General features: G+C 41.1%; 1 protein-coding gene across 1 annotated transcript in view; it reads left to right on the top strand.

Annotated features, from left to right (window-relative positions):
• The first annotated feature begins 2,904 nt into the window (after positions 1-2,904).
• Positions 2,905-16,140, top strand: part of peak1 (pseudopodium-enriched atypical kinase 1) — a 136,540-nt gene continuing 123,304 nt past the window's right edge. Inside the window, exon 1 of the mRNA XM_036535302.1 lies at positions 2,905-3,072. The gene's annotated coding sequence lies outside the window, so the exon portion shown is untranslated. The remainder of the gene's footprint in view (positions 3,073-16,140) is intronic.

Genomic DNA, 16,140 nt, shown 5'->3' with positions numbered 1-16,140 from the left:
GATGGTCCTCAGCTCGGATCTCCTCTCTGGGCACCTGTGATTCATGTCTGCTGCAGCTGAAAGGAAGTGGGAGAATTGTGTACAAAAAAAGGGAAATAGCATTTCCAAAAGACATATCTGTTCTCCCTTTTCTGTGCAAGATTTCCAGGATGCTTTGTGCATGATTCATTGTAATTACAGCACAGGGGGTTTAACTCGTCAGCTTGTACCTTAATTATTGTGTCAGTTGCAAAATTATATCTTTCTTGACTCGGATAACGAACCCTCTTTTGACGTTGTAGTGTAATGTGTGTAATACTCTCCAGCGCGTTACACTCTGTAGCTGTGTCCAGTGTGGAGATATTTGCCCATGTTCGCCCAGTATAACATTATTATTATTGAAACAATCTTTCTGAAATTAATTTGAAATGCACTGTATTTGCAATATTTCAAACAAGAAAGTTTGGACCTTTCTTCCACCTGGAACTGCCGCACCTTTGAGAGTTTTGTATAAATATCTCCACAGGGCTTGCTAAGACCAGGCCGATGATGTCTTAAATGGGCCAGCACAAGGGGTTTGGTACAGCATCACAGATTATTTGCGGCAGCCTTCACAAAATAATAAAATGTGCTGTTTCACTCAATTGGCAAACAAATCAGGTGTTGAACAAACTCTGAAGCAGAAAAATGGGGCAAAACATTACATATAGGTACAAGAATAAAAATACTGTATAGTGACACATTGAATGAGACAAATATTATAGGCAATGCAGTGTTATCTAAGAATTGCATTACCTTTGCAGACAATGAGAAGTCACGTATGTATGTTGTTATAAAAAGTAATAATAATTTGGATTATTCTTAATGGACTAAAATGTGTTCATCTTGAAGATGTTTTATTATTTATGAAAGGGTAAATTACGCGCCCTCCTGTGGTATATACTAGTCACTGCACTCGCACACATTCATAGTTTTATGAAACTACAGGGTTTCCACACATTTAGAGAATACTGGGTCTTGCCTTTAGTTTTAACCAACGTATACTGTTTGTATGAAGACTAAAGAGCAATGGTTATTATAAGACACATCCCCAATTGTTCATTAAATAGACAGATAACCCTCAACTTTGGAGAGAACAATGACAAAAACCAGAGCTGAAGATACACAATTCAGCTCCGGAAAGACGGTTGACGGAAATACGTTGGAAATTTCTTTCATGGATGCGGTTTTAGCGTCGATCCAGCACCCTCTTGGGGGTAACAGGGGAATATGGAAAACATTGGCCCCTCAGACCGGCAGCGAAACAATTTCTGGAATGTTTAAAAACATGAGTCAGTCCCTCACGCGGCTGGGGTGAGGTCACTCCCACTCCCACCTAAACCCAACGCGATCACTCTCGGGCAGAAACTGAGAGAGCTGGGGATTTCCTCTTTCCTCTGTGCCCTCCCCACATACATTATTTACCCAGGGCCGGTGCTATTGGGGTGCTTAGGGGTGCATTGCACCCCCAGACGGACCTAAGCACATTCCCAGTTGTCCCTTATATCCCGATGTCTACATTGTATTTATTACGTTACCTCACCCAACACCAACGAAACCATAGGTATCACAACATCTGTTAATTGTTCCGTTCAAAAGGCACGTTACGTGTACTTTTCATTACACTGAACTGGAGTGGGAATCTTTTGGCATCAGACTTCATCAAACCCCCTCTCTCTTCAGCGCACCACCGTGACCTACAAATTACAGTTAATAGCATACTGGCAAAAATAATTATCACCACGCTTAATAATGCATACATGCACTGAGTGTTGCTTTTAAAGCTGAACTGTGGAATCGATTTAGAGTCTTTCCAGAGATCAGGGATGGCACGAAATTATGGGGTGCTAGATTAACAGGATAATGCCACTTGTCACTGTGTCAGCAACTAGAAGGCGTGATTTGAGGAGGAGGCAGTGGTGATAAAGATTACATTACAGTCACCTGACCTAAATTACATTGAGAACCTTTAGGTCCAGGTTGCAGCCAAGATACATGGGCAGCACCTGCTGGGAGTTTAGACTGCTGTAAACGCCACCTGTGACGCACGACCAGAGGAACGCCTCCAGATGTTATTCAAGAGCAAGCCAAAGGTGTGCAAAGCCATTACGTCCACAGGATGGCTTCATAATATCAAATGGTTTATACTTTTTGTGTAGTGACGTGTGGTTTCACAATAAAAATTCACGGGATTAATCCTCCATGTTTCAGGGGCCTACTTTTGATGGCGTGTTTTGAACTAGCGCATATAGCATTGCACGCAGTGGCGTTTCTGGACATACATGACATTCCTCGTGGGAATTGTGTAGGTTGTAACAGAGTAGCAGCAGACGCTAAACGGTGTTTCATGTATGACAGTACCCTTAAGTTGTTTTTTTTTTTTTTTTTTTTTTTTTTGCCGCTGCAGACAACCAGCATTGTGTGTGCGCTGTGAGCGTAGACCAATAAACTGAATTCAACATTGGTGAGCATCTCGTCTGGACAGTTTAAAGTGTGAGGCTATATTTCAGTGCAAAATCAAAAGCTACAATAAATCCACAAGAGAAAAGTATTTTGTACATTGTTTGTTTATTATTTGTATGCCACATGTAGGATACACAGATGCACTTTGAAATAACAATATATACTTGACTACAGTAACTTGATGATAATTGTAGGTTTAACGTTAACAAGGATGTTCACAATTCGTTGGTTAAACGGATTTGACCATACAGATTTTCCGTGGGATTACCGGGAAAAGGAACGACCAGTGCTTAGGAATGCGCTTCCCTTCAGTGACCGACGCCAAAGTATTTTACGTGCATTGCGCTCTCCTTCAATGCGCGCGCCCGCGCCCTGCCCTACGTAGATGCGCGTGCCCCTCCGCAGCTCGAAGAACGACTGCTGTGGCCATGCAGACGAAGTGAGTGTGGCATCGGCTACGCGTGATCACTATTATTTTGCCATCAAAATTCACAACGGACCTTGCGTTTCCACTGTGCGACAATCACAGAAAATCGGGATTATGGTTGTCAAGAAGGAGCAGAAACGTGGAATAAGACATAGAACGTAAGGGTAAGAAGCAAAAAGTTTAAATCCTTCCTCCAACTGGAAACAGCAAGCTAGCGAGCTAGCAGCCTCGCTACCAATCTTAAGTCTCTTGTACAAGGAAAGTTTGTGCTGGGGCATAACAGCGGCGAATAAGTCTGTTTTGAAAGGAACGTGTAGCTACTCTTTGTATCTAGATACCTTTCTTTTTACTCCACGTAAACGTACTTGGCCGTACGTTTTAGACATGACCAAGCGTACAATTACCATAAAGCAACACTGAAAACAAAGTTAGTTGCCAGTGTCGTGCTGCAGGTAGTCGAAACATTATAGCGGCGTTTCTGTACTGTAATTTTGTAACGTTGGCAAGCTTCTTCGTTTCGGCAAGGAAAAAGAATGCGCAGTAAGACAATACAAATATGATACTTGCCTTTTCCCAAGTGATAGCTATAGCAATAGCTAAGTGAGATGACTGCGATGAAGGGGAGATATTGGATGGAATGTGTGTAGCAGGAAATCTGTGGATTGACTGTCAAAATCTGCGGTTAAGTGAAACTGTGTGGCAGTGTCAGTTGAACATTTCTCTAATAAAAAAATGTCTTTAACTAGAGACACATTTTTTGTTATTCAGAGTAAATTGCAATGACTACACTGCCCACAGAAGTGTCACTTTTAATTTGAATCCTAATGTCTGACAATTTGAATGCAAATTGTCACGCTTTGCAGATACACACACACACACCCACACACACACACACACACACACACACATATAATCTCGATAGTTTCATTATTGTTAACAATCTGTTGAAACATGATAATAAATAAATAACGAACGATGATGTTGCTGCTGACAACATAATCTGATCTATATAATCACTGATCTATTGTTATGGAGTAAATTATAATGCATAATTGCTGCAATATTTTTCTATTTCTGAATGTATAGAATAAAAACGATAACCTATAGGAAATTCAGAGTTCACAGTCTTAACGCACCGCCTATGAGTGTTACACCAAAAAATAGCTTTTTCACTTTTTCAGCTGTTGCAGTGACTGTGGAGCTTGGCTGTTAATGTCCAAATAAAGAAGGAGCTCACGGTGTCGTGAAATTGAAATCTATAAAGAGATCATCTAGAAGAGATGGACTTTTCTTGCAATAAATATTTCCCAGTGAGTGTGCTCGGTTTTTCCTTGTTTGAAGCAGGAACTCATCCAGATTTGATCGTTAGTAATGAGTTGACAGTATAAACAAGGATGTTTATATTTCATTGCTACTTTCATTGCACCTGTGAGTCCAAAAGAAAGACTTCTGAGAAAAGACTGATGTCTGACGGCGGTGGCAGCTTGCGTCAGTGGTTTCTGTCAGCAATGGTTAAAACACTAACTTCAACCATGGGAAGGCCTGGAAACGTTCCCAGACGCAAAAACTGAGAGCGTGTAAAACTGTACCGCCAGAAACCCATTTTCAAAGAGCAATAACAAAACGCTCCAGGGAATGGTTTGACAAGGTTGGTTAAATAACTTCAGTCAGGACGGTCTTTTATGTAATGACCGGTAGTTTGTTGGCATGCCTTTTCGCACTCGTCTTCTGTCAAATAGGCTGAAGAACAGACTCGAGTGAAATTATCTTGGACTGGTCAGTCAACCTTTATCGTCCCTGGGTAATTGTGTGGTCCCTAGAAGTTAAGTTGAATTGCATGGACTGGTGAGGCATAAATTGTGGTCTGTCGCTTTAGTCTTGTTCAGCATGCCAGCATCAGTTCTGACCAGCTGAAACGTCGTTTTCGACTGTTGACGTCGCGTATCACAACTATTTATTGCAGGTGGAGATTCCCGCTGTTTGTTCTGTTTTGCAACATTCAAATTGTTATGCATGACGTTCGTCTGCAGCTATTGCTCGAAGATAATTTAGTTACTTGTATTGACATCTTCTCTCGGGTACATTTGTTTATAAAGTATTTTATATTCCTGTTGTTCGTTTAAATCAATGCCTGAGTTCAGCTATTCAAATTATTTCTTGATCGTGAAACATTTGTGATAATTCCCCTGAAATGTGGAGGTGTGGTGATGGCGGAGCGGTATCAGTTTCCGTTTATTGATTTAATCATACACATCTGTTTCTTTATATAACCATCCTTTTTTCTATTTAGACATCTATCTAGGTTGATATATCTGCTAATTTACTTGGCATATGTGTGTTGTTTTTCTGATGTCTTATGAATTCCATACACTCACTTTTTAAAGAATGGTTTGACGGTTGAAACAAAGTTATAAGGAAATGCCATGTGACACCATGGCCTTTGATGGCGCCCACCCCTTGGGTTAAAGTTATAGAACAGGTGTGACCCTGCAGCTCCGGGTGGGTGTTACATCATGAAGGGAACCTCCGTGAAGGTACAACCTGGGTCCGCTCTCACGCAGGAAACAATTACAGCGTCTCAGCGTATGCGAGCCTTAATTAAAAAAAAAAAAAAAAAAAAAACAGAATTTCACATTAAAATCCTTCCGATAAACTGTCTGTCTAATTCGGGGCTTCATTAAAATACAGCTTTTTATTGCACCGATCGTCATTGTGTTTGTGAAGCCATATTTATATGTGCTTCTTTTTGTTATTCGCCCAAAGTCGCAATTATGATTAATGATCTTAAGACAGACATCTACGAAAAGATAACCATGTGTGCCTGTTAGCATTGTGTTTAGAAATAGGAACCTAACAGAAACTGTATATGTGGACATCAAAAAAGGGCACCGGTGCTAGGTACAGAAATAGCACAAACTGAGGTGAAAGGATGCATAAAGTATTTTCTTTGCCTTTCTCCAGGACAACCTGCATAGCTTACCTTATATACACTGTATAAATTTATGTAGCTGGTTATGCATGGAAGGAGTTTGGGGTAAGTAGGGGAACGCAGGGCTCAACCTAACACATTTTGGTTTGGCAGAATAATTTAAAAAATATTTAAGATGGAATAATCACGTTTTTATACAAGCAACATATACATATCTGCTACAAATGAACACTTAAACTTTGTTTGTAGCACCTACTGTTCATGTACAATTCCACCAAAAATGACGGGAAGTGTCACAACTTACCCCATGGGTGGGGTTAACTGTAACAGATAGAGGGTTAGTTGTACCACTTGCTAGAAAAGCCTGATAAATTAGTGCAAACAAAGTTAATTCAGTATAATTCTATATTGTATGAAACAAATGTATTTTCCAACCATACTGCATTATATATTATCTATCTATATGACAGACAGTCAGTCAATAGATACACACACACACACACACACACACACATCAAATCATATATGAATACTGACATGAGACTCCCCTATCTGTTTTTCTTATTTGATGTCTCATTCTGTGAATAAAACATTCAATGAAATTAGTTGTTTTTATTTTATATGAGAGAGAAATAACTTCTTGTCATCGTTTACGAAAGGTGGCTTAGTTGTAATGCCATGTAACAACTAACTCCGCAGTATGGAGACTGTACTACAACACCTTCAGCAACAGCACCATTGTGCACATCTTCTCCATCATCCTCAGCTTCTACCTGCGCAACAACCAGTTCGCTCCTGAGTACTTCATCGGCAACCAGATAGTGGTGGCAACGATGGACGTGAGTTCCAGTTTGTCCCTTAAGCCTAGCTAGCACTTGCTGTGAGCTTGTCACATGTTTCAAAATGGTGCTACATTGTAGGCAACAAGATGGTGATTAAAGTAATATGAGGTTGGATTTTGTGATTTACACACACAGCTCAGTAACTGAAAAACTCTTGTGATTAAAAAAAATTACTTACATGCCCTGTAAACACTTTTTGGAACAGCTTTCTTCAAAACGCTGATGAATCTTTCTGAATTTTCACGGGAGACTGTGGCTAGGAAATGTGGTAATGTGGGCAGAAGCACACGCTGCTTGACCTTGTGTAACAACATAAAAAGTCTGTGTTAAATTTTGCCCCACATTAAGTTGTGCCCCGCGCTCCCCTACTTTGTTCAAGGCAGTGTCCCACTTGGGATTAAAACCTTCAACTTCTGAGTTCCTGTACTGCCATCCCAGTATTTTGACAGTGGTGGTTTTTGTCTAGGTGTGTCACTCCTAAATGGACAGCACTGATGGTAGCTTTCACGCTGCCACCAGAAGGCAAACACAGAATCTACATCCCAAACGGGATTACTAGCATGTGATAGAGGGCAGCCCCACTACTTATGTGGTGCAAATGCATTCTTTTTGCGCTTGGTGGCATATCCACGATCAGTCTGAATTTTACACTGAGTTATTGGAGTTAGGATTGGGAAGGGGCAAGCTAATCACAGATCTGTGATCAAGAGCTTCCTTCAACATGGGTGCAGCTGATTCTGCCTAGTGATTTCCTAGTCCATTGAGCCTGGTAGACCAAATGCATGCAGACCGTGATGTAGCTTTTGATAATCAATGAAAAGGTAAAGGGATATAGTGTTAGTATATGAAATTACATTTTATATAAATATAAACTATCAATGTGTTTGCACAGTTAAAGTGCCACAGCATTACAGACTATGCAGGAAGAGATCAGCATTTATATCAGCGGGGAATCATGTTTGCATCTATGATTTGGGGGGGGGGGGGGGGTCTTGCAGTTCTTGTATGTCTGGGGTAGGGGTATCTCCTACTCTGAGCATTGCTCATGTAGTCATTTTATCCTTATAAACAGACAGACTAAGCACATCTACAGCATTGCCAGAATGCTGATACTAGGAAGCAACAAAGTTTTCATTAATTTTGCTTAGCCATTGGATCCTGCAGGGCTGAAGTGGTGCCAAATCCTGGCCCTGTAGACATACAGATGATGTTGATATTCATCTTAAGGATTGTAGGATCAGGATTTGGCATGTTCAGACCACCCAAGCCCATTCTAAACTATCATCTCTGGCTCAGTGATGCATGCTTCTCACCCTCAGAAGCCTTTGTCAGAGTTGCTGTTGCAGCAGTCCTGGTTAAAAATGTATTGCCAATTTCTTGGTGTCTTGCCTCTTAAAAATGCTGTATTATAGCAGATGAACTACAGGGAGTTATGCCTCAGTTCTCAGTAGTGCTTTTCTGCCTTCCAGCCATAACTTGCATGTTACAGTCCCTGAAACAGTGCACCCTGTAATCCTTCAATTACATTTCTCTGTGAATGGTTGATATTGTTATAGATGTAAAATTCCCAGGTTGCAAATTGCACAGTATTACTTTCAACAGTTTGGACTTTTTCTCTGTTTTAGACATTCTGAGATTCAGGCTCTGATTTTCAAGTGAATCACTGTGGCTTGAGAATGCCTTCAAAACTTTGCAAGATTTAGCAATTTAGCAAGATGACTATAATTCCTGATTTATCTCCAGCAATTATACATCTATAGTACACACTGTGAATAAGCTCAGGACTGGACACCAGATCAATACTGAAATAGACATGACCTATTTAATCCTGTAATATTTGTAGAAATGCAGTGCTGAATGAAATGGAACTGCTCATCTGTCTGGTCTGCAGTACACAGTGGAATCCCAGAATTCTTTCTGGAAGTCATTGTCTCATCACAGCACTAAATAAATTGTTTTTTCAGGAAGCATCTTTAATGACTGCTATATGACTGTGAAGTTCCCCATTCCCCATTCATTTTCTCAATGCCCACCTCTTCTTACCAAAAGAGTCATTAGAATTAGGATATATTCCTCTGATGACATAAAATGGTGAGCATGTGTTCATTAATGTGGGGGCATCACTAACCTGAAAACAGCTGTCATAAAGGGGGGAGAAACATATTAAACTGAGATGTAAAAGTTGCCATTTACTGTATTCAGGCAATGCTTTTTCCCTCTTTTTTTGAGATTGGAAGTGTTATAAACAATGCAGTTAGACATCACTTCCTTTCAGGTTGTCCTTTGACCGCTACCCATGATCGTCTCTGCTTGGGAGTTGGTGGCTGTCAGGCTGTTTGCATAAGGACTCTGTCACAGCTGTCATGTGCTAATGTTTACACCACCATTTGAAGAAGGCAAATGGACAAAAAACCAAACTGTCTGGGAAGTTCACAGGCTAGCTGTCCCTCTGCATGCTGTCTAAAGTGCTGAATGGATTGTCCCGTGCACAGAACAGATGTGGTGTTTCACAGACTTGGCTAATTCGATTAGATGGGGGGTGCAGTCAGTGAGGATGACCTGCTCTCTTGGAGTTCTTTTTACTGCCTGCTCAAGTGACCCAGTTGTGTTCAGTGAGGGAGATAAAGAGATAAAGGGATGTATGGGATAATGAAACCCAGGGACAGTGTTTGGTTTGACACGCTGCACCAAACCTCTATGAATCAGCCTCATAAGGGTCACTATGTCTGCTTGGCATATACAGCTGCAAACTTTCCCTGGAGTTCACTTTCAAACTTTCTGACTCTTTCCAGAACTTTTTTGTAAATATCTGGTTAAATACAGGTGTAGGTACAGTGCCGTCCACAGATAGATTCGTTCATTTTATTTGTTCAACTTTTACAGACAGTAATACATAAATCGCTTTTAATGTGAAACACGATCTCACGGGAAGTGATGTTGCAGTTTCACGACCTCTCACCCAACTAAGGACAGCTACAGTAAACAGGAAATGCCCCCCGCAGTGATGCTAGTAAAAACCGGGTGCATTCCTTTGCTATCCCTATTTTGTTGCATACACCCGAAGAAGATGGATGTATCCTTCTTGTACCCCGCATCTGAAGAAAAGGCAGACGTACCTCACCCTCTCCCGAAGGCCGCACCACGCAGACGGGACACGGACAACTGAGCCGAAGGCCTTGTCCTGGCTTTGATTTCAGGAGCTACAGTAGACTGTTAACTCTGGGCATAGGACATTGCATAGCTAAACAACCGACTGTTAGCTACATTTATGAATGTTTTTATCTGCATGTGATTCAGATCATTGTGAGGAATGTAGCTAGCTGTGTTTCGTTGATATTAACTGATTTGACCCACACTATTCACGGCGCAGTGTTAGTTAAGATACCACACAGAGACGTAGGGTCTTTGCATGCATATCCTATTGCTAACCCCCGGTACCTCCTTTTAATCCGCACAGAATAACCCCGCGGTTATCAATCGTCCGAACATATCCTGTGCCAGACAGACATTATGTTCGCTCACACATGCACATAGGCAACTCAAACTCGCCGCTACACGCATGTTCCTTTGTTCTCTTTGAACGCGTGTGTTCAGCAATCATGCGCAGCGCAGCACACACATGACTCAGAACAAAGGAACACACACCTTCTGATGCGCTCACACACACTAGTGCAAGACATTCGCTCAAACCTACATATAAGTGTAAATGCATACACATGCTTCACTAATTGTACATAAATGTGTTGATTCGCACAGCACTACTGTCAGGATCGGAGATCGGGACATAAACGCGGACCACAGGGTATACGGATCCAAGCGTTTAATCGGAATCGGTAGGCAGTTCGTGGTACAGGGACAGGCAGGGTTCAAAAACACGGGGCAGAGTCAGGAACCAGGCAGGCGAATGGCGTCAAACAGATCCGAATCGGCAGGCAGAAAACGAAGTCAGGAATCAGGCAGGAACGGCGACAGCAAACAAATCACAGGAACTAATGCGGGGACGAGACAGGAAAAATCACTGAAACGAACTAGCAACAAGACAGAGACACGCAGGGAAGATATAGGGCTGGGGTAACGAGGCAATGGGATGCAGGTGAGCAGGCAGGCAGGTGCAGGTAATGAGGAGATCAGGTGGGCATAGACCAGGCAGGGAGCGGGGCGGGGCTGGAACACAAGGGAAACAAAAGCACAGGTACGAGGAAAAACAAAAACACCGCGGCTTAAGGGGGCGGAGCCCTGACAACTACTTTGATGTTATATCTCAATAAATGCATTATTTTTCCAAGGTTGTTGTAATGTTACACGATGAATGAATATCGCCAACCTCTGCTGATCAGAATTCTAAATACCTTCACATCTTGGTTGAATCGTCAGTGTTGTTTGTTTAGTTAGCTAAATAGATAATATTGTGATTTGACTAAGATTAACTATTGATGTTGTTATTTTGATTATGATTATGAATTTGATTATTAATTGCAAATTAATTCCAAATTAATAGTTTAGTATATTTTATGAGACTGATACACAAAACGAAATTGAGACTGATCTATGGTAGACGCCATATTCTGTATGGCGCCTCCATGTGTTTAATTTAATTATCACCAACATAATTGGTACCTCATGTAAGGATATTCCTTACACGGAAGTGGTACCCCCCTCTAATCGTAGGCATTGTCCCTACATAATTGGTGCCCTGTTGTGAGGCAGACTAACATTCCCTAAACAGGCCTACATGTTCAATGTTAATTGTGATTCACACTACTGATCATTTTTCATAAAATTGCCTCAGCTGCCCTTTGGTCCTGTTACCAGAGTCTGATAACAGGTGACTCACTGCAAGTATGCCATTGGTCCCTGTGACCTATGACCTTCCAGCCAGCACAGCCTTTACAGTAATGGTCCACCTCCTTATGTGAGTGAAACTAGAGAAAGGCTGAAACAATGTCCACCGCACACCTTCAGCTCAGCTGCATGCTCTTTTTGACCTCTCCGCATTCTCTGACCTCACAGCTGGTGTGGCCAGTCCACATGATGATAAACTTGGAAGGAGGGCAAAGTGCGCAGTATGAGGATTGTGTTTCAGATGAAGTGGCTGTGCTGAGATCATAAAATTGCACATAGTTTCATATGTCCTTTTTTTCCCCACGTGTTCCTTCTCCTTACTTTCTCTTCAGTTTGTATTCAGATTATCAGATACCTCACCCCGTTTTTTTTGCTCTCCTTCCTGGCTATGAATGAGTAGCCAAATAGTAATTCTGTTAACACATTGTGAGGGAAGAATGTCTCTGAGGCTACAAGTGTTTGGAAGAGGTAACATCTCCCTCCCTCAAATGCCTCTTCCCTGGTGTTTGTCCGTTTAACTTCCTTTTTCTTTTACATTCAACCATGGTCTCTGATCTGTCACAATGAGATTAAGAAACCCATCTCAGAAGTTACAAGGTGATCTATCCACACTCTGCCAACATTTTCGTCTTTCTTTGCAGATGAAGGCATGCAGAGTTCAGCATCTCAGGGTTTCTGTGTTGAGTTTGGCTTTTGATCTCTGCATTTGAGCCGCATTTTAATGGGGTCAGTGGAGGCATTCTGTGAAAAAGAGTGGTAGCCTGTTTTTCAGTGTCCTGAAGGGTTCATGAAGTTAAACCTGTCAGTAAAAAGACCTGGGAAGTTGTCGGTTGGGGTGGGGGGTGAGGGGGGGGGATGTTTGTGAGGGTTTGTGTTTAAATCCTTGTTTTTGAGACCTGTCATCACCCACCTTTCACCTGTCTCATAAACCTAATTGAGACTCCCAAATGCTTGTCTGTGAAGGCTGACAGATGTGTAAATCCTTTTGATATCAAACTGCACCCTTGCAGGAAATAGAGCATCCCCCAATACGCATGCTATAATCACTGTGAAGGACAGCCATGCACTGTTGTCTTGCAGCAGCAAACGTTACACAAAATCTTCCACTGTTTCAGTGATTGGCTTAGTAAAACATTTTAAAATGAGCAAGGACTAACACATGCTTAAATCAGCCCAATCTCTTTTCTATTTTTTTAGTTATCAAAAACATGTACAAGCCATTATGAAAGAGATATTAATGATGTGGCTGGGCCTTTGAGCAGGGTCTGTACGAGGAATTGGACACAGCATGTAAGTATAGAGAGTGACTCACGTTGAAGGTAGGCCATTTCATCTCTTTGATAGTGCCAAACCCAACACCCGAACCTCAAAACAGTCACATAAGAAAAAAGTTATTATTACTGTCCTTGAGTTTTACAGCGCTTGAGATGGCCGGCTGCTTATTTTGGAGATTGTGCCAAGTCCTATTGTAGCAGCGTTGGGTCCCTTCATCATGAATGGAGACGGGCCTACCCCATATTTGTTCCTGAAAATCCTCCAGAAGTAACTGATCTACTCTGATGGAGCTTACATCTGTCAGCATTAGTGTGGTGTTGGGGAATAATTGGACAGTTGTCCTACTTCTGCCACACTGTCAGGAACCTGACAACTTCACACTGTCACACTGGGTTGCATTTCCAGAAATACTTCACCTTGGTGGTATCCACAAAATAGTCAGGCAGCTTTTCAGAAAGTCTGCCTCTGACAAAACACTGCTGTGGATTTTTTTTCACCCTCAAACTTCATGGGCATTGATTTGACATATTGACTGTCCACTGAAACAAAAACCCACTGGAAATAAATCTGCGATTAGATGCCTGAAGCAAATTGAAGATTAGACCCAAATGTTAGCTCAGTGTCATTGCTGTTTTTGTTTTTTCTTTTCATTTTTCTTTTTCTTTTCATTAGCTTTTTGCATGTGAACTGTGTGTCTGTTTCTTTTGTGTTTTCTCCATCAGTTGAGAACTCATACTTAGAATGAGTCATTGCATCTAAACTCATGTGGAGAAAAACAAGAAACTCTAGAAGAGTACAGGTACCTCATTAGCTCTGAGTGGGGTCTTAATTAAGCTAATTTGACCCATGCCTTCTAGTAAAATCCCTTATTGACGTATTCCTGTCAGAATAAATCACATTGTTGAGCAGAGGTTCCAGCCTCTCAGCATCACATTAAGATCTCCACGAGATAACACAGGGCCTGAGTGTGACACTGCCATGCAACTCCTGCACAAAGCACATGCTGTCTAAACAGGATTCTGCTGCTGTGCCCTTTGTGAGTGGCATTAGTCTGAACTAAAAAAAAAAACGTGTCGGATTCAATAGGAGGTGGAAGTGACCCAATTTCAGGAAACAGTGCAAGATGCTATTGTGTCACGCAGAAGGCAGACGTCACTCTGCTTTCAGCCAATCAGAGACTGAGGGTGGCATCTGTTGGCCAGGAAAACACTTTGATTGGCTCTGTGCATGCCTTTACCCCTCTGCATTATAGCGACTGTATTCACTGTATTCACTGTTGCTACAGTGAAGCAATGCTATTTCAGTAAGGATTTTGTATTAGTTTCAATTTTGTTGCGGGAGTGTTGAAACAAGTGGCAACATACTGTCCTGTACACATTTTCAGATTTTTCTACTGAGAATTAGCTATGTTGCTTAGATTCCTTACCATATTCAAATGATAAGTTTCATCTTTTGTATCCTGTCAGTTTTTTCTGCTGAAATGTTCCAGTGCACTTGATGCAGGTTGGTAAGGCTACAACACAAATCACATGAAGCCTGAAAGCTCGAACAATCTGAAGATCACCAAGTCAGACAGACAGCTGTTGCAGACTGTGCCTTTGGGTCAATGATGGATTGGGTTTTTGAAAGGGCTATTTTAAAACTTTAACAATTTAGAATGGTTTTTAGCCTAGCTCAAATATATGAAAAGCTGTGTACACCATAAGTTTGATAAAAATATGAAATTAAATTTATGTATTTATTTTTTTTACCAAGATAACCTGTCATGTCATGTGGTGCGACTGTAATATGCATTTAAAATAATATTTCTCATTAACATGCATAATATTTTAACAAGGAATTAGTAGTACAGTGAGGTTTTCTGAAAAGGAATTTGCACTTTTTGCACTGTTTTTTTCTATAAGCAATATCTTCATATTTATCGTCTAACAGCAGTCTCTCAGATTTGAATTTTTTCTTTAAAACCCATAAAATTGCTGAAAAAGTATAACAAAAGCATCCACTTTAGCATACTGTATCAGTGATTAATATTTCAGACACAGTAATTGAATATCTAATACTGAATTTAATATTTTGCTGACATAATTGGTTATACCACATGACAGATGGTCACACCAAATGATGACAAGACTGCATGAGGTTAAATATCTAGTCAAAAAAGACCAAACACAATCAATTCCATGAAACAAATAGAATAAAGTACTTTTACTACTTCATGAAATCCCCCTAAACACAAACAGCTCAGGAAAAACAACTCAAATTTTCTTCAGAAACATTTTATAACAGTTCAGTGTACATCATTTATTTCATTCAGTTGTATTTCATCTATAGCATTTCATCAAAAAAAACAACACAACCATTTGCTAAGAACTATAATTCATATTATGAGGGTTACGTTGAAGGTTGGTAGACCTGGAGGGTAAAAGTGAGGCAATGAGGGGCATTCCGCTAACCCCAGGCATTTGTGAACTTTGCCCAGGCTGGACTGATCAGCTGGCTCGGCTCAGGTTCTGTGATAACAGAATGGATAGCTTTGTGGAAATAGAAGATGACATCTTGTGTTTGTGGCCAAAGAAACAGATTCTTGTCACCTGACTGTCGCATACAGCTAACCTATATTTCCTCTCCAACAACCTGAAGGACCTGGCCTACATATGGAAGTTCATCATAGATGACAATCACAAACTTGCCCTGAAGATCTTGTAGACTGGATCGATCACTTGGTGGCTCAGGAAAGCCTGAGGGATTCTCACTGTGGTTTCCTGTGTCTAGCAGGTCTACCAGTACTGGCTTGTAACAAGAGCATGGCTGACTTTCTGAGCGGTTGCAGAAGCATGACACTTCCCTGTGACTAATTTGTACAGGTTGTGAAGATAAAACCTGGTGTGTCTTTAAAGTGTCCTTCACAGCCACCAGATTGCCAGGAGACAACAGATCATATTTTCTGATACTCTGATACCTGTCTGCTGCCTCCAGAAAAAAGGAATGCCGTCTATCTGCATGTGTCCAGTCAGAGGATGATACAGCATTTTAGAGGGAATATCAAAGAATCAATGTGCCAGTCTGGGACAACCGCACCACTTCGCTGTGAATATGGGCCATATTTCTCCCCACTGCACACCCCTCTCACACCCCCGCTTGTGATGTACACTCCCGAGCAAAAAAAATGGGCCAAGCCCAAAATGGCAAAACATTAAGCTTTTAATGGTCTTAATAACAAATAACTGTTGAGGAAATTAGCAAGAATTAAACAAATAGATAAAGTAACTTAGTATGGGATAGCTTTCCCCTGTGATTTCTTTAAATGTTGAAGGCTTGAGGATAAACTTGCAGGCAGCTTTTTA

Source organism: Megalops cyprinoides, chromosome 8, assembly GCF_013368585.1.
Source record: "Megalops cyprinoides isolate fMegCyp1 chromosome 8, fMegCyp1.pri, whole genome shotgun sequence".
Lineage (NCBI taxonomy): Eukaryota > Metazoa > Chordata > Actinopteri > Elopiformes > Megalopidae > Megalops > Megalops cyprinoides.
Note: the sequence above shows the minus strand (reverse complement) of the source record. Positions and strands in the feature narration are given on the sequence as shown.